We start from the raw sequence: 26,308 nt of genomic DNA on the forward strand, positions 1-26,308 counted from the left end.
AAACCTGTTTATTGAAGTCCACGTGAAAGAGCAGAGGAGCAAAAGCATCTACATTTGTGGCAAAGTGGCCTAAATATTTAAATAAGGGGGTGTTAGTAAGGTGGCTGGAATGCATGCTCAGGGTTGTGGAGTGAGTGTTGGTGCAGGGTGATGGTGTCGAGGGAAGCTGGAGCCCACCCTGCTCCCATGGGCATTGGAGTGCCACAGCCCTGAGCCTGGCACAGAAATGGCAGCCAGCAGCGATGGCCAGGGTGATACCCTGCCGGGGCACCATCTGCCACAGCTGAAGCCTGCTGGGGGTTGTAACCAGACAGCACTTTGCACTGCTGGGGTGTGGTGGTCTCAGCCAAGTAATGGGTGCGACAAAGCCAGATTTGCAACCTTGCCTTAATTTAAACTGACATAACAGAAATAAACCCAAACTATTAGTCTTGCTCTGCCTCATCCATAATAAGAGGATGAAAACACCATATTAAATTCATTTTGGCAATGGGGGTGCTCTGATACTTGAGAGGAAGGTGGGGAAGGCAGCAGAAGGGAAGCAGCCCTTGTTCCCCCCTGTTGTGAGGGGAAGGAGAGGAAGGTACTTGCTGGTTACTCAGTCCGGCTTTTATTGGTCACTGAGCAGAGCTCAGGGCCGGGCAGCACTCGGCTCCTCTCCACTAACGAAGCTTTTTCAGTGTGAGGCAAGCAAATGAATGAGAGGGCCTGGGATGTGGTGCACAGGGGAGAACCTTTCCCCCAGGGAAAGTGTCCTGTTGGGAAGGGATACTTGCTTTAAAGTCTGCTGTGCAGTTGTCTCCTCCGACATTTTGGAGATCCATTGGCCAGCTGTCCCGGTTCAGCCCTCCACTTTCTCCTCAGACATCTGTGCCACATATCCCAGCAAGGGAGGAAGCAGGATGGTGGCTGGTGAGCAGGAGCCCTGGAAAAGTGTGGATTACAACCTGACTTTAACACTGAAACAGCTGCTAGTTTGAATTTGGACTGACTTCCAAGGTGTGGGTACCTCTGCTTATGCCCAGTTTGGTACCTCAGGCTTTCCCAAGGGGAGCTTTTGGTGTGTTGTGAGGTGGGAGAGCAAGGAAGGGGGTCCAGCAAGCAGTAGCCTTGCATTTGGAGAAGGTTTCTTTCATAAATCGTCATGTCTGTTTGATTTTAAAAGTCTGCACTAGTGCTGCAAGTCTAGTGAGTGCTGTAAGCCAGCCTTTAATCAGCCTGTGCGTATTTTAAGAATTGTGCCGACTGTTACTGCCTCAGAGATACCTGGAGATTTGGTCGAGAGAAGCCTGTCCTAGTTTCCCGGGGTAGCCAGCAAGGCGTGCTCATTTCCCAATTTAACGTGAGTCTTCTCAGTCTTGTTTTTCAAAGCATTTTCTTTGAAAGATTGCAGAGCTCCAAGCAACCAGTTAATGCATGGGGGAAGAGAGAAGACAGAGTGTAACAGAGCAATAATTCCTGCAATTAGAAGTATATTAATAACTGCAGTTGGGCCATGGATGGAGTAGAGCAGGGCGGGGTTCTGGAAGGAGGGCCATCCTTGGGCAAAGGGTCCTCCAGCCCTGCTGCAGAGAGGGCAGCTCACTTGTCTGCAGCTCTTTGGTTATAGATGTGCGATGCTGGAGGCAGCATCTAGCAGCCTAGTGCAGGACTGGCACGGTGTGTTCCTAATGAAGACAAGACTTTATTGGGTAAAATCATGGCAAGAAAGTGTTGGGGTTAAATTATTTGCATATCAGAAGTCATTTAGGCTGGGGGTTTTGTTTGTGTCACACAGCGGGTGTGATGGAAATGATTACTCGTCTTTCCATCACAGCTCTCCAGACTGGGAAAAGTGAATATAAAAAGGTTGATGGATCTGTCCAGATGTTCCTCTGGATCTTGAGCTTGCCAGATAAGTCCCAGAGCAAGGGAATAAATGCTCATCTTAGTCAGACCCCTCTTGAGCTCTGACTTGGAAGAACACAGTCTCTCTTGCTATATGCCCAGATCGCCATGGAACAAGGTCTTGTCAAAGCAGGTGCCCAGCTTCCAGCAGAAGCACACTTGATAATCAGACTTTTTGGACAATGTCATGGTGGTCCCAGCATCGCACCATCACCAAAATACACAAAAAGCATCTCTCAGAAGTTAAAGCATTCCATTCTGGAAAAGCACTTGAGAGACAGTTGATTAGCTCTTTATTTTCACCAACCTAATTGAAATTCCCAACTACTTTATTTATTTTTTTTTCTGCTGTCATCTGAAGTTGTAAGCAAATTTTCTGAGTTTGTCCATACTACAAACTGTCACCTATTGGTGGGAATCCTCTGAAAAGTGTCCTGTCTCCATTTACCATATGTGTGTATAGATGAAGTTGATACAAGATCTTCAAGATGTCTGGAACAAGTCATCTCCTCCTAAAACAGGATGTCACCTGAGGCCAGTTCTTACTTATTATTTCTATTTCAGAGCGCCTCAAGAAACACATCAGGTTGATGGAACAATATAAAGCAAAGCTGGAGGCTGTGCAAAATAGTTCATAATCATGGAGGAAAACTTGGCAGAGGGGCAGAGAAAGGAAGGGATGAATTAATGCTAAAACGTGGCTGAGTGGTTTTAATGTGTTTGTTTCATTTTAGCTTTCTTAGATGTTGTCAGCTGTTGTTTTGAACACCCAACAGCAAAGATGGTATTAATGGTATTAATGAAAATAGAAGCAGTATGGGAAGAGGGCATTTACTGAATTTGGAAGTCAATCCAGATGCCTTTTCACTGTTAGTTGGATTTTATTATTTAAAAAATCTACCTTTTTGATCTGGAATCACTCAGCAAAACCAGTCCTTGGCTCAGATGGATGTTTGACTTAAATTCTGATGTTCTCTTTTTCTTCTTTTTAAACTAAGAAAACCCTTAACTTAAAAAGAAATGATACAGTATTTGCAGAATCAATAGAAAAGCTGACCCAGATAAAAGTGTGCAAAAATTGGTTTCATGCCCTAGAACTTTTCCTGCATGCTTTTTGATGCAATGTATCTGATCCTTCAAAAAGGAGGTAACATACAGTGATCTCAGCAGCTTTGAAGAATTGTTCTGGAAGAGTAACAAGGAGTACTGGAGAAAGGGGTGTGCACTTGTATGGTTTTCTCCCCCTCATTAAATATATCATGAGACAGAAGAAATGTAATGTCATGTTGCTGGTTATGTGGAAGGATAAGATAAATTTTGTATGAATTCTGATTTTGTCTGATTTTTAAAAGGTGAAAGTGCATTTCTCCTGAACAGTCTTCACAGCAGGATGGGAATTGCACTTTATCTTCCTTGGTTCAAACCTGCTTCTGCTGGAGTGAGTGGCAAAGGTGTATCTAAGCAGTAGCAGGGTTCTCTCTCTGAAATGTAATTACGTCCTCCATTGTGAATCAGGTAGAAAGCTTAAAAAGTATCTGGTGTTCCAGATGTATTCCACTAGAATCATAGAATCATAGAATGGTTTGGGTTGGAAGGGACCTTAAAGATCGTCTCATTCCAGCTCCACTGCCGTGGGCAGGGACACCTCCCGCTAGACCAGACTGCTCAGACCCCTATCCAGCCTGACCTTAAACACTTCCCAGGGTGGGGCACCCACAGCTTCTCTGAGCAACCTGTTGCCAGTGTCTTGCCATTCTCACAGTAAAGAATTTCTTCATAATATCTAATATAAACCTATTCATCTTTGATTTGAGCCCATTCTCCCTTGTCTTGGCACTGCATGCCCTTGTAGATATTCTTAACCTATCTTTCCTATAAATTCTCTTTAGGTACTGGAAGGCTGCAATTAGGTCACTCTGAAGCCTTCTCTTCTGCAGGCTGAACAATCCCAATTCTCTCACCCTTTCCTCATAGGGGAGGTGCTCTATCCTTCTAGTAATCTTTGTGGCATCTTCTGGACTTGCTCCAACAGGTTGATGTCCTTTCTGTGTTGAGGATCCCAGAGCTGGACACAGCACTGCAGGTGGGGTCTCACCAAAGCAGAGTAGAAAGGCAGAATCACTCCCCTCAACCTGCTGGCCACAGGCTTTTGATGCAACCCAGGACTGTCTTTCTGGGCTGCAAACGCACATTGCCGGATGGTGTCCAGTGTCTCATCCAGCAGCACCCCCAAGTCCTTCTGGGCAAGGCTGCTCTCGATCTGTTCATCCCCAGCCTGGATTGATACTGGGGGTTGCCCCAACCTGGGTGCAGCACCAGCACTTGGTCTTGTTAACGTTCATGAGTTCTCATGGGTCCACTCCTCATACTAAGGTGGATCCAAACCTTAACTGTATTCCAGTATAGCACTTAGATCTGGAGGAATCACACGTTCAGTGAACCTCTTATTGCTTTGGTTTCCAAAAACATCCCAGGCTGTTCAGGGCTGTGTACCCGGACACATAACAAATTACTGTTCAATACAGACATCAGTGCAGTGAAGGTGACAAATTGATAGGATAAATTTGTGGTACAGCAAGACTGACAGGCTGTAAGAGAGTTTCATTCCATCCCTTTGTATTCTTGGCCTTAAAAGTTAAAGTCTAGCTGGAGGGGAAGGATGGGCCCAAAGTTACTGATTCTTAACAGAATAAGCAGACACACTGCCCAGGCTGTTTTCTACCCCCAGGACAGGGAGAAAAGGCCACAAAAACAACTGCTTTGTGGGGATTTCCACAATCCTTCCCAGTCCTTGGGATCAGTCGCTTCTTTTAAGTGCTCAGTGTATGCAGACTTTCCCCTTTTGGCTCCATTTACTGGAGCATGGGGAAACTGAAGAGACAGGGCCAGAGCTGTGCAGCTGGGACAAGTGCTGCGGGCAGGAACCTGCCCCGGGAGATGCTCTCATCAATCAGGAGCTCCAGGAGTTTGCAGTGGGGAGAGCAGCTGAAGCTCAGGACCAAGCAGGAACATACAGCAACATATAAGGGACTCTGGGCAAACTTTCCGAGGGTCTGTTTGTGGCTCTGTGATTACTGGTAGCTGAAAACAGGTCAACTGGCATGAATGTATGGCACTGCTGGCCCAGGTACACCTCACTGAACTTTCCAGGTATAGGGACATGGATGGTCTTACTGAAAACAAGAGATCCACTAACATGTAACAGTGCTGGTCTTCATGAGCAAATGAAGCACAAACACAATTATTTGAGAGGAGCAAAGTGATTTTTTGCTTTATGTTTATATCCTGTGCTCATTTCATTTCTTGCACCAGTTTTGCAGCAATGGCTGCTGTGTTTGGCAGGAATTTGCAAGCACATTAGTGCTTACAGCCAAAAGTAGAAATGGTCTAAACAGCTGGAAAAGGGAAACCCCTTCCTCTTGTATTTACTTTTATGGCAGCAAAATGTAATCGCTGTCTGGTCTTGATAGGTCTTGTTTTTTCCCCTTTTATTTGTTTTTTTTTTTTCTTTTCAGCTTGAGGGTTGAGGGAAACAAAAGAGGGAATGAATAAAGAGCAAGGGAAAAGAGTGATTGCTGCCGAGCTCTGTCATGTGGTGAGGAAATCAGGCTGAAACTGGAGAGACCAGGCCAAACCTAACAGTCGTGCTGGGAGGCCTTGAATTGTGTCACTCTGACAGCGGATCTAAGCAGTGAAAATAGCTGGTGATGTTTCTGGCTGCAGTGTAGCATCATCCGTATGTGAAGTTGTGCTGATGAGTTGCTGCTCACAACACTTTCCTCACCTGCCTGCTCTTACAGGCAGCCTTGAGTGATGACCCCCGTCCTTCCCAAATTGGCACATGAATTTAGACCATAGGGACTGATGTGGGGTAGCATGTTCTTCTGTTGTGTTCACTTCAGTACTCTCTTTTGGTTTTTCCCACTCTAACACTGCTGTTGTTATGAGCTTGGGTATTTGGTGGGTAGTGGAAGGAGTGTGTGATTTTTGGCTCTGTCCCCAGTGTACAACTTACGCTATGTCTCTCCATCAAACTTGTATGACACCTGAATGGATCTGAATACAGGCACTGCAAAACTACAGGCATGGGGAGGAGTGGCTAGAAAGTTGGCTGGAGGAAAAGGACCTGGGGATGGTGGTCAACAGTGGCTGAACATGAGCCAGTGTTTGTGCCCAGGGGGCCAAGAAGGCCAGTGGCATCCTGGCCTGTATCAGAAACAGTGTGGTCAGCAGGACCAGAGCAGTGATTGTCTCTCTTTACTTTGGTGAGGCCACACCTTGAATCCTGAGTCCAGTTCTGGGCCCCTCAAGTTGAAGAAGGACACTGAGGTGCTGGAGCATGTCCAGAGAAGGGCAACGGAGCTGGGGAAGGGTCTGGAGCACCAGTCTGATGAGGAGCAGCTGAGAGAGCTGGGGGTGCTTATCCTGGAGAAGAGGAGGCCCAGGGGAGACCTTACCACTCTCTGCAACTCCCTGGAGGGAGGCTGTAGCCAGGTGGGGAGTTGGTCTCTTCTCTCGGGTAACAAGTGACAGGATGAGAGGAAGTGGCCTTAACTTGCACCAGGGGAGTTTTAGATTGGATATTAGCAAACAGGTTTTCGCAGAAAGGGTGGTCAGGCACTGAAACAGGCTGTCCAGTGAAGTCACCATCCCTGGAGGTATTTAAGACACTTAGGGAAGTGGTTTAGTGGTTGACTTGGCATAAAGGTTCTTTCCAACATAAATGATTCTGTGACTCTATAAGGGGACATCCCATGGTGTTGAAAATCAATTAGCAGGTTAACAGTCCACAGCTTGGTTGTTCAAAAATAGAACGTTATTGCTGTACAAATGTTGGGCAGAAAAAGTGTCCAACAACAGTGCAGCAACCACTTTGTTGGAAAACAGTTCTCAGTCATGGCCCTGGCGGAGGAGGGGTCCAACAACTTTTTTCCAACACATTTATTACTATGGGCAAGTATGTAACTAACCAGAGGCTGACAGTCTGAAAGGTTCAAGAGGAATAATGTGAAGTAGTTTAACCTTACTAAAAGCCAAATAAATTAATAACTTTTTCTTATCCAGAACCCTACAGGATATCTCTCTCTTTCTCTGGTTGAATTTCCTTATGTGATCAAATCTTCTTCTTGCTCTAAACCCCTTGCTGCCAGTTTAAAATAGTATGAGACTGAGATTTCTCACCCTTCAAGAAAACACTTTGATTTGTTGAAGGAAGCTAGGAACAGTTAAGGAGATAGGAAAGAAAGTAATATACCTTTCTCTGTGCTGACATCTGCAACTGGGGGATGTGTTGAAAAGTAAATATAATTCGCTTTGAGCAATGCTTTCCCATTCTCTTTCATTCTGGTTCGGTGCTCTGGTTCCCAATGAAGTAGACATATCGATGGAAAGTAAGGTGCAGAAGGGCTGTAGGACCTCAGTGAAGAGGCTGGGGATCATCCCCCATGCTAGGGCTGTGGGACTAATGTTGTTGTTCATTTGCAAATTTTTCAAGAGAGCACTGAGATGAGAAGTGGCAGGATCACTGTCTGTCTGTCTGTCCAGTGCCAGGGAAGCCAGGCCAGGACCCTCACCAGCCCCTATCTCACCTTGCAGCTGAGGCCAACCTCAGCTGCTGCCAGCAGCCAGACCAGTTCTTACCAGCTTCAGGTAAAACTATGGATGGGCACAACCTGGCCCTGAGCAGCCTGTGCCCAGGGGGTTGGAGCAGTCCCCTGGGGGTGCCAGTCAGGTGAAGGTGGCCTTGGTGGCTGCCCAGGCTGCCTGGCTCAGCCATCCACTTCCCTGGAGTATCATGCTCCTGCTTCTCCCCTAGAGGCATATGAGATCAGTTTCATCCTGATGGAGAGCATGTTTCCTGAAATCTTCTGAAGCTCTAAGAGAGGGGTAATAGTTTCTGGGACAGTGCTGCACAGTGAAAATGACCTAAACCTATGAAATTTACTTTTTTTTTTTTTTTAAGACAGCTAATTTTTTTTGTTGTTTTTATTTACTCTTATTTTGCTGTTAATATTTCCAAAAGCAGCTGGTAATACTAAGAAGGCATTGCAAAGAGGGGTTTGGTTTATTCCTGTAGTTTATAGAAATTTTCCTGGAGGAAGCTAAGGCTGGAGAGCTGAAGCATAGTGCAGCGTTGGATTGACTGTCTGGGACAGCTTCTGCTCAGAGATCCCTGAAAATGGTGCAGCATGGATAAGGACTTTGTGCAACTGGTTGTCATACTAATGATGTGGAAAATATGACTCTTGGCAGGGGCCTCCTACTCTGTGTTTTCCAGGTCAGCACCAGAGGTTTTCCTGGGGAGCTCAGGGTCTGCCAGCAGCAGCTGCTGTGGGGTGGAAATACCCCTCTCTTTTTAAGCTTCGTTCAAAAGGCTGGAGAAGGACAGCTGAGTGCCGAGTGGGACAGGGATAAGACCGCTGGGGATGGAGTGGTGTGGGAGATACCCTGTGGTCTCTCCAAACATCACCATCCGCACAGTGTTTGAGCTTACATGGGGACCTCAGTGTACTTTGAGGTTTTTTAATGGCTTTTTCACTGCATATTTAGGTTTTTGATGTAAACTTTCAGTTATATTTTAGGTTGTAGGGATGGGGGGAAGGATGGGTTAATTTTAATAACTTTATGAAAAGACATTGAAGGCAAGGATGTTCATGAGCACGTTAGTCCATGATGCTGCATTCTGCCAGGTTTGGTGAATGTTTAACCAGGACTGGACCAGCAGCCAGGAGCTGTTGGGGCTCTTGGGATCTGTTGGGGCTCTTGGGATCTGTTGGGGTAGCTGTGATTTTCAATGTGTGGAGACAGACGACTTTCAAGAACATTTGTATCTGCTAATCATGCTGTAATAACAGTCTGCAGTCGAGAGGCTGCAAACCCCCCATTTCCTACACAGCTGTGCATATTTAATTCGATAGAAGGCATTGCTCGTCTGCTGTTAGAAGTAATTCAGATCGCTAAGGTGGTAATTTTGATCATGGTGGTTTTTAGGGAAATATAGGTGTAAGCTACACTGAAGAGTTAATAAATGCCTAGTATGATACAAACACCAGGGAGTGAGGAGCGGGGACATGGTGGGTGGCTGCCAGTGCCCCACCCCACATCGTGGGCTTGCCCTGTTCCTGCCTCGCTGAGCCAGCAGCAAAGGAAAGCAACATCCTGGGCACATTAGCTTAGTGAAGGAAGTTTTTCCTGACGTATTGCCTCTACACCAATTTTGGGCATTGAGGCAGTCAGGGCATTTGATGTGTCACCAGCAGTGCTGTGGGGGGGAGGACCAAAGGTGGTGGAGCTGTGGAGGGTTGGCACGACCTGGTCTGTGGGGATGCTTTTGGCTGACCCCAGGGTTTAAACCACCAAGCTGGCATCTTTCAGGAGAAGAAGTCAGGAGTGCGGGGTTTATTTTCCTTCATCTCAAGCACAGCTTGTGAACGCAAGTGCTTTCAGGGCTTCCAGTTGCATTTCTCTCTGTAAAATAGGCTTTTGCAAAATTGATAATTTCTGTAGGTTGAGAGAGTCTCAAAGGAACTTTCTGTCAAGCATCTAAAAAGTGCCATTATTTCTCTTCCCTGTTGTAACAGCAGCTTGAGATTTACCTTTTAACTCTCTAAAGATGTCTCGACAATCTCTTTTTTGTGAACAACTCCATGGTGAATAAAGCAAAATAATCCCATTTTCAGGTGGTTTGTGCTGTAGTGTTTGGGTTGCAGAAACCATGTGGAGTGCTGGTGTTTATCAAGTATTTAAAAGCCTTTTTGTTTATTTTGTTTTGTTTTGCCATGAGATGTAACTTCTTTTGGAAAGCATCTAGAATGATGAAGCAGCTGGTGGCTGAGTCTCCTACTCAATGTGCAGAGACTGAAGATTGGCTGGGATAGCTGGAGTTATTCACTGCATGCTGTGGGCCACGTAAACACACAGACAGGCAATTCCTGTGAACCAGGAGGTGTGTGGTAACACATAAATCACCATAAACTGTTCAGTACATGTACTCACCAGGACACCACATGGGAGCCAGCAGATACAGATCTCCCCAGCTCTTGTCCATTATTTGCAGGTGCTGGTGTGGCACAGCTCATGTAGGTGAGATGATAATGGCTGTGTGAATGCCTCCTGTGCAGAGGGCAGGTCTGGCCTGAATTTGCCTGATGCCAGCATTGTGATGCGTTTCAGGGAAGTGGTGTTTTCATGGCAAGGAAAGCTGCTTTCTCCTGCCTTGTGCTGCCTTGGAATAAGCATGTCCCCATGGGAGGCTGCTCAAGAGCTGCCTATGCAGGGAGGCTCAAGACAAACAAACTCAGGCAAGAGTTTTCATTAGTAATTACCTACCTGTTGAAAAAAGTTGATGTTTCTATATGAAATGTGTTTGTGACTCCTTCATTTCACTGTTGCCTAACTCCAAGCATTCAAAAGCAGTAGCAGATCTCCCAGAACTGTGAAATAGTTTGAGAGAGCTGAAATATGTGTGTGTGTATATATATACACATATATTACCAAGTTGTTTCTGAGCTGTTATATTAAACTCAAATCATTCTCATAGCCACGAGGGGCAGAAACTTTTTGCATACTTTCTGAAGAGGATCGTGCAGTACGAGTAAAACAGCAAGGGATTGGATTTAATAACCCTGAAGATTGCTTTCTGCTTTATGTTTCCAAAAGTGGAGATCCTTGCAGAAGCTTCACCAGCTGGGTCTTTAGGAGAAGTACCAAAAATTGTGAGGGTCAGTATACAGTCCCAAGAAGCAAGAGCACCATACACATATACATTTACTTAACGTTCTAAGCAGAGATTTGAAATTGGGGGAAGGAATGGGCTGTGTTGCATTGTAGGTGATTTTGTTGTTCTTTAGAAGCGTTTTATTCATAGGTTTGGGTTTATTTCTTTCTGTTGGCAAGCTGTAGGGTCACTTTCGTGTGTTGGACACAGCACTTCTAAAAAACAGGATTTCAGATAGCAGTTTTAGTAAAATATAACTGGACTAAACCCCTTAAATACAGAAACAGCTTCATCCTAAGCCTACCATGTGAGAACGGAGAATCTGACCCAAAAGAGGGATGCAGAGCAGCAGAAGGTGGCCTGCTGGGTCCCAAAGTGTTGGAGGTACAAATAGCACAAAATCTGCAGCTATCTCATGTGTTTTGTTTCTCTCTTACAATTCAGTGAAACTAGCATTTTTTTGCCTTACTCTTAGATGGAGCAAAGCGGGAAGCAGCTTCCCTTCTATCTGTGAATAAACATGCAGCTTCTTCTAGCCTAAGCTCTTAAAATATGGTTATGGTTGTGTAATACCTTCTGGTTTCCCAGCTCCTCCAGTAGCCAGTGTTCTCTTTCAGGAAATCAAGTCATATCTTCCCTTGAAAAGATCCAAAACAATATCAACCTAACCTGCTGGGAAGCAGCAAAAGACTCCAAGTGATTTCTTTTGGGTTTGTCAGCCTACCTTCCTCAGGCCAGATAACAGGAGTCTGGAGTTTTAAACCCAAATACTTCGGCTTGAACTGAAAGTGCACGTTGTGCTCACAGTCCTGCTGAAGCAATCAATAAGCTTCTGCCTCTTTTCCTGGGGGGCTTGTGGGGTGGTTTGCTGTTTGTATTTCTTTTACTCAGAGCAGTCCCTTGGCTGTTTATTATCTCTTTAGCCATTCTTGCAGACCTGCAGGCACAGTGTTTTTCAGGTGTGTATACAGCCACTGCCAAAGGGGAATATTTTTCTATTTACTCCTGCTCTTGCAGCTGCTGAAGCTAAACCTTCCTCTCCTGTTTTTTTAGGGGAAAAAAAAAAGGCAAAAATGAGGAAAGCCAGCTTTAGTTTTGGGAGACAGCAGGTGAGTCCATTTAAGGAGGAGAAGGACAATTTTGATGGCATTTTGTAGAAATTCCCAATAGTGAAAGAGTTTGTTCTGGAATGTGTCAGCTGCAGCGGCTGTTTTGTGGGTTTTTCCAGTGCAAACCACAGTGGTGGTATCTCAGGACATCAGTGTGTGAGTGCTCTCCACTGTCTGCTTGGCCTAAGAAATGTGGATTTTTTTCTTTCCCTGAGAGGCTCCCAAAGTTCATCATGTTACTGTAAAAGGACTGGAGAACGAAATCTTTCAAATTCTGCTTGTCAGTGGTGGTCAGTGGAAATGGGAATTGCTGGATTCCTGCTGGCATTCCTAGTGCTGGTGAAAAAACTAAATTACCAGTCATAGAGGGGAAGGGATGGCTGCTATTTTTTTCTCTTCTATTTTTCTCACTGACTTACATGGTTTTTCCCACTTTTTTAGGTATCAGAAGTACCGAGAGATTCCCAGGATGTAAGAAATCAAGTGCTGTAAGTGAGTAGCTTTTTCTTGCCATTTTCCTTTACATGAGAAGTCCAAGCTTGCCCAAACAGAAGGAGAATCTTCTAATTTTTTTCTTTTAAAGACACTTCAAGAAATGTTTACAGCAAGCAAATCCAGTATTTTGGAGCCAGTTGAGTGCCTTTGGCACCTCTTTACAACTCACAAAATAAAGTCAGCATTGTATTACCACATAGGCTGAATAATTCTCTCACTACAGATATAAACCACATGAATGCATTTAACTGAGAATATGGTCAGCAGAATGGATCATTTGCACCATCTGAAGCTTGTTTGTTGTTTCCAAGCTTTACCAGCTATGGAAAGACAGAATCTTGCTGAAGAGTTGAGGCATTCTTTGGGAAGTGAGCTTGCATCTCTTGGAAGGGAAAAAGAGCACAGATTAGCTGTGAGGCTGTTTTTGTGTGTGTGGACAGCACCTGAGCCCTGTCATCAAAACAGGAAACTATTCAATATTTGAGTCTTCCCTGATGTGATAAAATAGCTTTGAAGAAAGTTTTACATCACAAGAGACACCTGCACACTTGCTTCAAAGCAGCTTAGCCAGGAGCTTATATATATATATATATCTATATCTATATATATATATCTATATATCTATTTAAAAAAACCTCTAAACCCTGAAAATGTATATTTAAAGAGCAGCTGCCCTATGACCTTTTCCTATGCACTGCTAAATGGTGTGGGTTGGGATTTCCCATCAGCTGTGGCTGGTCTGCAGCTCTCCAGGTGGACCAGCCAGTGCTGTTCTAAACGAACCTCAGGAAGGACTGGTTAGAGTCACTGACTCTGTGCCTGGCATAGTGCAGGCTCTTGAGGCAGCTTCTCTGCTCTGCTGCAAGGCTGGATAACAGGGCAAAAGTTTGGGTGCTGTTGCTCTGGGCTTTACTGCTTTCTGTAAGTAAATTTTATTAGCAAAGGGGGTGAATAAGGGGTTTTTTTTGAGGTTTTTATAATCAGCTCAACTCCTGTTCTGTGGTAGTGAAAATCTGTGGTTACTTGGACATCAGCAGAGTTTTGTTTCTATTTTCATTTCAGTGGCTTAAGTCTGTTTTCTGTTACAGCAACAAAAATCTATTTGGGCTAGATTGGAATAAAGACCCAAATTGAAATCAGCCTGAAAAAATAAGGGCTAGTTTTGTTAAAGGAGAACTGAGTCCCTCTGTGTTTGGTAAAGATGTGGTAAAAATTCCCCAATAAACACCTATCAAGCATTCAGAAAGTGGTAAGCAAAAAAAATGAATCCTTCTTTCAGCTTTTTGTGAAGGATACTGGCAATGAGTGTGGTTACTGGAGGAAAAGAGGGATGTGAAATGATGACAGTGTTTTGTATTGATCTCCCTCAGTAAGGTCCATGGTTCGTACTCTTCCTTTGAATCACAAATGTTTTCTTCTAACTCCCTGGTGTTTAGACTTTCACACGAGACTTGCTAGTTGAGCTGTGGGGCTTATTTTTTGTGAGTCACTTACAAAGCATTGTACAGGGTGGGCTCTGGTCTCTGTTTATTTACAGCTGTGTTGGCTTCAGAGCGATGAGAAGAGTAGATACCAATTCAAGTGAAAAAGACTCAGCAGAAATATGCCATGTGTGTATATTGTGTCTCTCAAAGTATATCCACACGATAGAAAAGCTCTTTGCTCATCTCAAAAACAAAACCTGATTGTTTTTCGTTAGGTAGGCAGTGTTGAAATCTGGGAAGTGTTTTCTCAGGGCCTAATGAATCTACATCCTAATGGACCCCTGTGGTGGTTGGTTCCACAAAGGGGTTGAACACGGGGAGCTGCCCCCTGCCCTTCAAAGGGGGGGACTTGCTGGTCCCAGGTAGATGTTGTCTGTGTCATTAAGTCAAAGTAAAACAGCAGTGCTGATGCAGGCATGTAATCCACAGATGCCTCTGATATAGCTGTGTTAAGAGGATGAGAGATAAAGCCAAGGGTATCCTCCTTGGGAGCTCTTCAGGCAACTGGTGTATGGCCTCAGATGGCTCTGAAATTTCTGCAGCAAGATACAGTGACAGCTCAGCAATGAAAGGAGACTGCAAGTTCCCATTTACCTGTCTTCTCACACTCTGGCTGCATGACAGGATCTGGGGAGCATGAGGTAGCTGCAGTGGGACAATGCTGACGGAAAAACTCATCTCCTGCTCAGAAGCTCAGGAAACCCAGAGCTGGAAGAATTTGGCTCCTGTATGTCTGCTCTCTCTGTCCTCTTGCAGTGTTGCAAAATGCTTCAGGATCAGTTGTTCTGTAAGAGAATTGAGGGAGAGAAGGAAAAAGAGGCTTTCTTGTCATTTCCCTTTCTCTGTTTGCCTGCCAGCACCTGGAGGTGAAACTTGCCAGTGGCTGCTCCCAGAGATGCCTGTCCCCTGTGAGGGGTGGCAGCGTGGGTTGCAACAGTGACTTGGGGTGGCTCTGACTGACACTCTTGCAGAGGGGCCTAGACCAAGAGCTGACACACTGTGTTATGAGCTGTCAGGAAAGTGCTGGTTTGGGAAGCTCCTGCCACTTGCAGTGCGCTTGAGGACATTTATGAGCCAGCTGCGAGTGGCGGTTGCTTCACCTATTAGGCTTTAATACACCATCCCTTTGTAAGGCGGCATCTCTGTCCTGCTATTTAAAACCAATACCCACTTTATTACAGGTAGGATTGCCCTGATGGAGTTTTGTTCTCTGAGCAGTGCAAGGCAGAGCCATCTCTTGGTGGGGAACCAAGCCCTGAGAGGATGCAGGGGAGGGGTTCTTTCAGGTTGTATGTGCTGGAGGAGAAGCATCCTCAGCTGGCGTGTGGTTGTGTGGCTGCCCTTCCACCCCAGGATGCTCTTTAGCAGGACAGGTTGGTGAGGTGGCTGCAGATCACAGGATGCCCAGGGCAGGCTGCAGCATTGGACTGCAGAGGCACAGCAGGTCTGGTGGGGGAGCAGGAAGGACAGAGAAGCGGTCCTTTAGGCAAAAGTAGCTTGGATAAATTAACTCATTTATGTCAAGGCTTCTGGATGTGTAACTTTAAAAAAATAACACTTGTTGCAGTAAAGTGTTCTCTTATCAGATGAGATTTAGATAGATGTGGGGTTACTTTTGTTGCTTGGAGCCTGAGCAGTGAATTTGCAAACATTTTCTGCAGAGAAAATGACAACAGTGTGTCTTAGGAGTGCCAGCACTATGTACAGAAACAGCTTTGCCAAATGCAACAGTGGTGCTGCCTCCTTGCTATTATATGGGGCAAGAGGTTGGGCTCTAGCTGTGGCAGCCCTGAAAAGCTGAAACTATCGCTTGTACTTGTCACCCACAAAGCCACTTCTCCAAACAGTGTGCTCCTCACAAAATCAGCGCTCATTCTCCCAGTGGTTGATCAGGCAACTGTCTGGAAATTTTGGAAAGACTGTGTTTTATTTTTAAAAAGGGGGGGAAATACTATTCTAACTTAAGGATAAAGATTTGGAGGAGAAATTGGTTGGAGAGCAGGAGAAATTTAGTCAGGAGAGATGAGGCTTAGCCCAAAGTCTCCATTACAGTTCCCAGATGAGAAGGGGTGACAGGATTTCTTTCATGTAACTGCAAATACACAGTTCATATTGGAGCCCAGGGCAGGTTTTCCCAAGAGTTGAGCTGGTTGGCCTTTGGTGAGGACAGGGTTGCTGCTTCCTGGCTCTCCAGCAGGCCCAGTGGGGTGGTCCTTTGGGATCTTGCTCCATTCATCTTATTTTTGATAGTGTTTTCTCTTCCTTTTCTATTCCCCTTAAGTATGATGTCACAAATGACATCAGTACAATAACTGCTTGTGGTTGTCATAGCCACAGTCTGTGACACCCAAACAAAGCAGCAGGAAACCAAAGCTGGCATACAAATGCTGTAATATTCATCACATTCCTTTTGGTTAATAACTGCATGGTTAGGTATTTATTTTCCATTGGGAAAAAAAGAGGAAGGGGACTTAAAAGCAAAAAATTGGGTCACTGAAGGGGAGGAAGGTAGTTTCCAACTCCAAATGATAATGTAGCTGCACTTCTGCCTCCCAGTGCTCTTCCCCTGAGGTAATGTTGCTCTGGCATCAACTACTCAACTCCCTTCTGCAACTGTTCCCATGGCTGGGGACCACATGGTGGTGCTCCTCGCGGACAAGGCAATGGGAGACATTCCACTGCCTCAAACGAAAGCTGTGTCCCCAGGGCAAAGCCTCCCAAAGGCTGGCAGTGAGGGCCAGCAGCAGCCACATGTCAGCCAGCTTTGACTGCTGGATGGCTGAGGCTGCCATTCTTGTGGTGCATGGATAGAGTATAGAAGGGTTTTTTTAATCTTTTGGGGGGGATTAGATGTGATGGGGGAGTGGTTGTTTGCAGTTCTTTGTTTTGTTTCTTGAATCTGTAGAATAAGCTTTTCTGGGTGAGCAGCAGAGCTTGTTTGCCCCTGCAGGATTTAATCACTCCTTCAGAGTTTTGCACAGTTGGCCTAATAGTAGGAAGGTGCTTGCTGCAAAAAATAATTCCAGTAATGTTAAAAAAATTAAATAAATTACAGAAATAGATCTGGTATGAGCACTGCATTTGCAAGACAAGCACTGGAGGCAGGTGGTTAGGGCTTGCTGGGAGGGAGCCACCTCAGCCTGTCACTGCTGCAGGCATGTGGGGAGCCCCCGTCCGTGTGCCCCTCGCCAGAACTTCCCCTTGCCCAGTGCCACCCCCCTTTGTGTCCCCACAGGGACATACTGACCCTGAGGGCTCCAGCATGGCTTCCCCAAAATATTTGGGCATTCCTGAGCTGGGGCCTTCCCCAGGCCTGTCTGTGCTGGGAGCAGGCAGCAAGCACACAGAGAGCAGAGTCCAGCTCTGGATTCAGGCATTCGGTGCCGTGGCTCCTGCTGGTGCTTGCAGGGAGGTGCTCATTATATAATAGCTACTGGTTGATTAATATGCTGTGAGTCAGAAGCGCCAGGGTATTTTAGCTTTCTCTAGTTGCTATGGAAACATTATTTTAACAAATAGCTTTTTAATATTTAATTAAAACTCAGCTTTTGGCAAGCTGGAGTAAGAACTATTACAATTACTACTACAAAGGGTTAGCAGTGAAGTGTATTCCAGAGCCATGGGTTTTTTGGTTGAGCCTGTGTCATGTGTCCCCCACTCTGATCTGTCAGGTTCAAAAAATTAAAAAAAAAAAAAAGTAAAAAATCACTAATTTATTGCTTGTGAGAAGTGTATTCTTGTTCCTAAGACACAAAGCAAATGTAATGCAAATCTGCAGTTACTCTTAACAATTGAAGGTTGTCACTTCTTTCAATGTACAGTGCCAAGGCAGCTCTGTAAGGACGAAGCAGTGTGATAGCATTTATTAGTCGCTGCTGTGTCACTGGTGTTTCTTCTTCTACCTTTGCCTCCTGAATGAGATCATTCCTGTTTTGTTTGCTTCGTGTTCCCTCTGTGTCAGGTTGGATGCTTTTCCCTTGCCAGCTTGTGGAGGAGGCTGGTGCTGTGTCCGGATCAGGCTCTGGACAGATTCCTAGTCTTTTTTTAGGTGAGCTCCTCTGCTCCCTGATACCAGATGATTCTGCAATGGAGACAAATGAACAGAGAACTCAGTCTCCAGAGAAAAATAAATATTTAACAGCTCTTTGTAAATAACTGTTATTTATAGAACAGTTGCAGGTTCTATCATGCTTGGTAAGTGGGGGTGCTTTTTATGCAAGAATTCTGCCATGAGGGACTCAGTGGATGCTTAATGTCATCTGTGATATAATAATGAAATGAATGTGTTGCTCTCATGGGATTCCCTTCCAGCCCCTATTTCCTGTGATTAGCTTCAATATTGCACACTTTGTCTCTATTCACATCACATTCCTTCATATTGTACTGAAACCTTATTTGGAAGGTAACACCTTTATTTCCTGAGGGGAGGGGAAGGGTGTCGAGGGTTTTGACTTAGGCAGATGGGTCTGAGGCTGTATTACCTCCATCGTGTATCAGTGTGGTGGCTGGCCAGGACCTGGGGATTCATCAGCTCAGCCTCTCACTCTCAGAGAGTCTGGGTTGGTGCTGTTATACCATTTTATAAATGAGTGAAAGTAAACCTGGAGAGATGGATTAGGATGTGTTTTGCCCCAGCTGCCTATAAGTTAAGCAGTTATTCTGTAGTAGTGGTCTAATCACTTCCACCATCAGTTGAAAGACCTGCACCATTTCCAGAGATGTTTCACCCTACTTTAGGACAGATGTTTGAGGCAGGTCTCAGGCTTAGCCCTCAGAATTGTTCGTCTCTCCCCATTTAACTCAGAGCTGTAAACTAGACGGGGAAGAAGTAGACAAGAGGAATGCCACCCTGACCAAAGATCTTCTATACAGTTTCTATAGGTGGTCCATAGCACTGTTTCAGGCTGCAGGATGTCCTTGTCACACTGCTCTGGTCACACAGTGTCAGGTGCCCCTTCCAAAGCAGCACAGCTGATCTCTGCTACACATTGCTCACAGCTGGGCTTCAGGGATTAACAACTTGGAAAGAGATGCAAAACCAGTCCCCAGGCATGTAAAATAAGGTGCTAACAATTTGTCTAAACTCTTCTAGCAAGCCAGGAAGAGAATTAAGGCTTTCCTTCCTATTTACACCGAAGGTGTGTTGTCATGACCAAAATTAGAGTGATAATGTTTTTGCTGCAGTAATATAACAAGCAGTATGGGTGTGTTAGGCAGTTCTTTAAAAAATCCTTCTAAGGTGCGTCCCATACTTCTTGCTAAATTCTTTGTTCTCTTTTTAAACCCCTCTGCTAGCTGATGGCAACCTCAGTGAATCCAAAGGTGATCCCAGGATGTGGCTGGAGCTGTGATGGAAGCAGGGTCTCTGGGTAGATAGCGACAGCCACCGAGCAGCACATGCTTGCAGCCACCTGTGTCAACTGCTGCTTCCTGCAAGGTCTGGGAAGGAATCCTTACTATTTTTTTCCACCAAGGACCTGAAACACACTGCAAAAACCAAATTCTACTGGTTTCATAGCAAACGTGGGTCTCCATGGGGCTTGCAAGGCAGCAGCCAGGACAGGCTTTGCAGAGGGATGGTGGGAAGTCCTGCTGTGCGGGAAGGGCAGCATGGTGGGGGGGAGGACAGGCAGTGGCTGTTGTGGGAGAAGCTGACAAGCAGATGGATGAAGCTGGCGTTACCAGTGGAGTGGAAGAGGTGAGTGCTGCTATGTTAGCAGATGTGATCAGGCTTCCTCAGAGGGATGAGGGGCGCTGAGAGGTTTGAACCAAATGCCCCGACCAAAGGAAACCTGTGGAACTGTTCCTTGGGAGGAGGTGGGAGCGGTTTGGTTGATGGTGACTGGCAAAGGTAGAAGTCTGAGCAGTGATGCTTTTGAGTATCAAAAGGCAGTTGGTTAAGTAGCTGAAATGGGAATTGTTGTGAGAAGGTACAGAAATAACATTTCTACCTGAAATTTTCATCATATGGTGAAATTTTGCAAAGGATACAGAGAAGTGCTGGAGAAGAGCAATCCTGCTTAGGCTACATGCTAAGAGAAAAGGCCCCAGGTTACAGGTAAGAGAGATGTGGCTGATAGCCCAAATACTGACAGTACAGCAGATGGGGGAGGAGGGAAGGTCAGGAGCTCAGCTGTCCCTGAGCAGAGCTGGTGCAGAGGTGAGCAGTGGGCTCTTGAGGAGGGATGGCTGTGCCAGGAGTCTGTGTGGTGAAGCAGACCTGGTGCTGAGTGTTTGGGGGGGGGGGTGGTCCCTGATGCATAATGCTCCTGGGTGTTGTGATGGGTGGCAGGTCTGGGTAGTCAGATCTGCCCTGGAAAGCTGTTCCCAGGGAGGGAAATCGGGTTCATCAAGAGGGGGGAAAAGTAGAAGATGGGAGCCTGTATTTTTGTTTGGGTAGATGTGCACTGGAGTTGTACTAGAAAAGCTGAAATGTGATTTACAACGGGAAATAAATGCTCCACAGCAAACACAGACTGCTGTGAGAGAGTTTACCTGTCAGGTCCTCAGCTCAGCATCAACTACTCAGCCTCCCTGTATGGATGTAATGTGCTATACAGATTTTCAATTTGCAGTAATTTGGGACTTGCATGTAGTCTGCAGAGGTATGACATGCACTCAAGCAAGTCTGACTTTCCCACCTGAGGATAAAGGTGGATCCAAGCTGGCACAAAGCCCTGTGTGGGAGCAAAGGGCACATCTTACCCAAGGGAGTGCTCAGAGATACTGCAGTAACAAGGACTCCCCCCAAATGAAGCCCAAAGGTTGTGGGCTTTTGGGGTTTTTTTTATGGTGATTTGGGATCCATGTACACACTTTGTATTGCAAGTCCGTGATGTGTCGCAAATCCCCATGTAACCAAGTGTGGAGTCTTCTCCCCTCACTTAAACCCTTATTCCCTCCACTTAAAGCTAAACCAGGCTTTGCTGGCTTTCCTCTTCACTGGTCCCAGGGGATTTAAAAGGTACACTGGTATTTCCATGTCTGCCTGATAAGCAAGAACATCAAGGGATGGAATAGAGTTAAGTGAATTGAGAGGAGAGAGGTTAGAAGTGACAAAAATTGCAATGAACTTTCCTCCTGCAGCTTCCCATCTCCACCTGTTCTAGACCTTCTTGACCTTCCCTTTTTTTTTTTTTTTTTTTTTTTTTGCTGCCATCAGTAGTTTTTGGTAGTGTTGTCTTCTCAGTGGCTGCTCACTGATGGAGTTGTCTAGTGGAAGTCAGGAGCCCGATGTCTTGAAAGCAGGAGCGCTTGGACCTGTGAGTCTGCTTGTATATTGGAGAATGTGCTCCTGTCTCCTAATGCAGCAAATGCAGTGGGGGTATCACATGCTTTGCATCACCAACAGTTTCACACAGAACAACTGTGATATTTGTATGGGTAATTTGTGCTTAGTCCCAGTTGTGCTGTTAGTGGCATTAGGGTAGAGCATCACAGAGGCACTGAGCACAGTAGTTGTCTCTGAGTTGACTCAGTTTTCATTGTCAACGTTAGTTATGACTCAGGTATAACCAATCTGGCATGTTTCCTGTCTGCAGTTCTCCAAGTACACTCTTCTGCTTGCGTGCCTCAAACCAGACTATTGCTGTGTTTGCCACGCTCTGAAATCCAGCCAGGCTTGCAACAGATGAATCAAACCCCACAGTGCTTGGGGCAGCTGCATTTCAGGTGCTGCTGTGAGTGTGTGTAGGGAAGGGCAAGGAGGGGGTGCAATGCTTGGGAAGAGCACCTACGGGAGGAGACTCGAACTCCAGTAGGACAGGGAATGGCCTTGCATTTATTGGATTTGTTATAAATACTGGATTAAAATGTGTTTGATTTTATTTGTATTATATATGTAATTGTATCTAGTGAGTAGGTATTAGCTAATATATACTATGTAAATGCAAAGAAGAACTGCTTTTTTTTTTAGCTCTGCTATAAGGCATTCAGTAGATTCCCATCTTGATGTGACCTTGCTTTCCTGTTCAGGAAGTTCTTCTGTTTGACCATCCAGGATTTGCTCTGGCAGTTGCACCCACACCACCTGAGCCAGGAGCGAAGCCCTTTCACTGCGGGTGGTTCCAGTGGGCTGTGGGGTGCCCTGCTTGCCTCCCTACACTCAGTCAGAACAGGCTTCCTTACCAGTTCAACCCAGGCTTTCCCACTGCAGAGTCTCAGATGTCTGGATTCTTAAAATAATCATGGTGCAATAACAGAATAACAGCTTGAACTGGTGCCTCTGGAGGTGGGACCCCAAACAAAGGAATCCTTGGGCTTTTACATCTGCACAGTCTTAAGTGCATGAAAGTCTGGGCTCTTCCTGCTGAGTTTTTGGCTCCTGCTGTGTCTCTGAGTATCGGGTCACCTGGCTGCACACGGGTCCTCTGTGCCCTTTGTTGTGCACAGGGTTGGTGCCAGCTCTTCCCTCGGGCTCTCTCCACCCAGAGCTCAAATCTGCAGCTCTCACGGCAGCTGCTCACCGAACTACCTGCACTGATTGTATTCTTCAACATCTCCAATGGTTTTACCTTCAGTAAAAGAGCCCTCTGAGTGGCCATGGACAGGCCATCCCTCTGTTACTGGAGGACTGCAGAGAAGAAGCAGCTTTCTTCTTTGATCTTGCTATTGCTGGAGTCAGTAGCAAAATTTCAGAGGACTTCAATGAGCCAGGATCAGCCCTCTAAAAATACTCCCAAGGCACTAGGGGAAAGCACTTGTGAGTAGGTGAGAAGCAGCACTTATCTGCCTGTGGGGTGGAAGGGAGCACACCGTTGTTAATAAATGTTGCTTCTTTATGAATACATTTCTTCTGGTGCATGTTATCAAAAGGAAAGAAATCTCTGCAGTGGTAGTGTAACATGTAGGGCTGTCGGTAGCAGCAATAAGTTTTGATCTGTTACTGTCGAAATTCTGCCACTTTTTTGTAAGAGAAGACCCAAAAGCACCTTCCTTTGCTGTCTATGAAAATCTGAAAGGTGCATTTTGTGCATGTCATGAGTATCTCTGAGCATCTCTTTCCAGATGAGTCTGGATGAGTAATTGTGTCATTTGGACAAACTCCTGATGCATACATTAGCCTCGTGCTAGCCCTGACTGCTGGAGGTGGCAGTGAAATCAGAGGTACACCCTGTGTGTTAAAAGCAGTGTAAAGCTTCGAGAGCCTGCCATAACTTATATCACCTTTGAGGATTCCTAAGAGTGGTTTTGAGCATAGGAAGGGAGACAGGGTTGGCTCAGGTCAGGTTTGCATCCCCTGGCATGTGGTATGTGCCCACGGTGGTGGCATTGGCAAGCATGAGGGGATGGCAGTGGTCATCTCCTTTCCCAGCAGAGAACAGCTTCAATGTGTCCTTTAAGCCTGAAGCTAACCAGGAAGAAAACCCCTGTGCTCAGCCCCTGCGATGGCCCCAGCACTGCTCTGCAGCTGTGATACGTCTGGTACACACCAAGCTGTGCTCTCGGGGACAGGGCAAATGGAGAGGAGGGAGATGGTGACCTCCCAACAGCTGCTGTGGTGGCAGAGAGGAGGGAAACAGTGATTTAGCTGTTCTTGGTAGAGGGGTAGGTGACTCCAGAGAGCATTTAAATAGCAAAACAATTAGAAGGTATTTTGAGGGTTTCATAAGCTAGTTGCAAAATTAATAAACATTAGAAAATCTCATTTATAAGGGTGGGGAGTTTCAAGGCTGCATCTCTCAGCAGTATCCCAGGGTTAGGAGAGCCATGTGATCATTCCGGTATCTTAGTTTGCTTCAGGCTCATGGAGGCTTGGTTTCATACCTGTCTAGCACCTCCCTCTTCTTGTCCATCCATGCTCTCCTTGCCCAGAGGTGCTGGGTTTGCGAGAGAAGGTTTATTGTGCCACTGCTGGTGACTGGGGCTTGCCACTTAGCAAATATTAAAAAAAAACCCACAGTAAAGCAACTGGTAGGTATAGCTGGTGAATTATCCCTGAAAATCACAATCCTTGCTTCTGACACCTGGCTTCTGCAACACGTCACTTGTCTGCCAGCAGACGCATAGCTGTATCCATCAGGTTTCTGAGGCTAGTCATAGATAGAGACCTGTTAACTGTGGCTTCTCCTCCTCAGTATATGTATTGTGCTCTGGGATATGTCAGGGGCATGGAGCACTGGGCTCAGGTGTTGTGTCCTTTTCCCTGGCTGCTGAAACACATCAGTAAATTTAGTGGTGGTAACATCATCATAATGAGCTCTGAGCAATGTGAGCAATGCACAACTCTGCAGTTTTCCAGAAGCTGTTCCTTTACAAGACCCCTTTTCAACACCCTGAGCACTGATGTGATGTCATACAAACTGTCCGCTAACTGAATGTCTCCTTTAACACGTGCTGCTTTTGTATCACTTTCAAACGCCAGAATTTTGCAAGAAATGAGATTTCAAATGCATCATCTCTTGCCCCCTGCAGTGCATGTTTGTGGTCTCATCTGGTCCTGGTGTAGTGTCTGCTCAGGTGGAGGCTCCTGGGCTGCATATTGAGTGTGCTCACGTTTTGTGTCATCGCCACAGCTGTGCAGCACCACTTCTCTTTTGGGGAGGAACCACCCTCTGTGCAGCCTCCTTGGTTGCTGCCAGTCGGTTTGCTTTTCAGAGGACTCCAGCCAGTATTAAGCTTGCTGGCACTGTCTGACAGCACTCTGTGCCTCTGCTTTTCCTCAAACACTCAGCCCTGAGAAGTCTGAAAAGCTGGACAACCCTGGGTCACCTCACAGGAAACAGAGATGTTCAAAGAGCTCATGTAATTAGCTGCACTTTCCTTTTTAGATACTTCCCAATCTGCTTGAGCCAAGGAGCCAGCCGTCCAGTTTGCTGGTCAGGGCATTCTGTAAAGACCTCACTGTGTGTCCAGGGGCTTTCCCTGGCTCTTCCTGCTGGTGGGAGCCTCAGCTGGGATGGCAGCACAGACCTAGATAACATTGGAGATTTGAGTACAGAACACATAGGAAAATTAGGTCGTGTCTACTTTACACAGGCTGGATTTTATTCCAGGCAATTAGAAGCTGGGGGTGGGAGGCCTTTGTATTCCAGTGAGTGAATTTGGTGAGTTGGTTTTTTTTTTGTTTTGTTTTGTTTTGTTTTTTTGTTTTTTTTTTTTTACTGGTTCGAAAAGGTGGCTGACAGCATGGCTAGATCAATGCATGCTGGCAGTCTGTGTATCCTGCCCTGTGTGGGTTACTGGAGGTGCCTGGTGTTCCTCTGCTGCTCCTTATCCCTTTCTCTGAGACCCTCCTCAGCAGAGGCTGGGTGTCAGATTGCTCTGTGCACACAAACCTTCAGCAGAGCAGCAATTAACCCAAGGTGAGCCATGTTTCATAGGAAGTCCAGGAGGTCCAGGACGGTGGTCCTCCTTTTGCAAAGGTGGGTGTCATTCTGGTGGATACCACTTGCTCTTTGCCCTCTGCAGGGTACAGGTACACTCAGATCATTGCCTGAAGGATTTGAACAAAATCTGTCTGACTGCATGAGTTGAAATTTGTTCGGTTTAACCCTAGAACAGATTTGCCTGCAAGGGGCTCTTGTCAGAGACAGTAGTGCTTGGTGTTCTTTGTTGCTCCTGAGCCACCAATTGTAGAACATCTATCTTGTTGCTCAAAATTGCTATTTTTACCATAGTGTTAGCAGGGTGTTTTGAAGTATATTGACTGGTGAAGACAGCAATATTTAACACCTTTGGTTTTTTTACCTTCAAAGCAATTTATAACTAATAGTCCTTCTGACTCCCATGTTAGCAGGGACATAATGTGTAAACTCTTTGGGACAAGGAGTGGGGCTTGTATGGGTTTGTAGCAGTGACATTGTGGTTGGAGAAAAACTGCTGATCTGGGTACACCTTCTTGCCATAGAAATCCTGCCTAGGAATCATACAAAGAAATTACTTCACATGAATAACTCAAAAATGCTGGAGAAGGTATTAGGATTGGCATGATTTAGTGCAGTTAAACTGTATCTTGTCTTTCTCTAATTTATGTAAAGCAGTTTTTATCTGTCTTGGGGGGGCGGCGTGTTTTTTTCTTGTTTAAAGTTCCAGAAATCTACATGGGAGATCTTAAAATTGGATGAGTACTGTGTGAAGGCATTTCTGAGTTAAGTTGTAACCTGAAGCATAAGGAAAAAGGTTTTCTTAACTTGTTGTATTAGTAAAATATATTTGAACCGGTGTTGCACATCATTAAATATATGGTGAATCACATATGACAGATGTGCCGAAAAGAGTCTAAGATAATGTGACCAAAATGTCATGCTGTAGCAATATTCACAGAAGAGAGCAATTTCCTGGAATATAATCTTCATGGGCTGTAAAATTAAATTTGAAAATGTATCCCCAGTTTTATCTTGCCCCTTTTAAAATAAAACCTCTGGAAATTTTTAACCCATTGGTTGCTGTTACAGCAGCTTGTGAAGGTTAAGCTTCTTGTTGGGTCTCAAGTGCCTTTTTCCTTCCCCAGCTTCACATGCCAAGGACAGAGTGAATCCTTGCACCATCTATTGTAGCACACACTTCTGTTGCATGTGCTGGAGGCTCCCCACAAAGATACAGATGTTTTCTGCTGTGTTCTCCAGGTCTGCTAGCTGTTCTTCAGGTTTCCTGAAACAGTGACCAGTTTTGGTAAT

The 26,308-nt window shown here is 45.6% G+C and overlaps 1 protein-coding gene across 9 annotated transcripts in view; it reads left to right on the forward strand.

The window, feature by feature from the left end:
- ZHX2 (zinc fingers and homeoboxes 2) overlaps positions 1-26,308 on the forward strand; it is a 75,562-nt gene that overhangs the window by 20,012 nt on the left and 29,242 nt on the right. The window contains exons 1-3 of one of the 9 annotated variants that reach the window (XM_032132513.1): positions 6,257-9,969; positions 10,060-10,987; positions 12,154-12,200. The exons of 1 other annotated variant lie outside the window; for it this stretch is intronic. The gene's annotated coding sequence lies outside the window, so the exon portion shown is untranslated. Of the gene's footprint in view, positions 1-6,255; positions 10,988-11,031; positions 11,713-12,153; positions 12,201-13,295; positions 13,457-26,308 lie in introns of those variants that run through there. 7 more of the 9 variants (XM_032132531.1, XM_032132555.1, XM_032132541.1 and 4 more) reach the window with 7 other exon arrangements.

The sequence above is a fragment of the Corvus moneduloides genome, chromosome 1, assembly GCF_009650955.1.
Source record: "Corvus moneduloides isolate bCorMon1 chromosome 1, bCorMon1.pri, whole genome shotgun sequence".
Taxonomy (NCBI): Eukaryota; Metazoa; Chordata; class Aves; order Passeriformes; family Corvidae; genus Corvus; species Corvus moneduloides.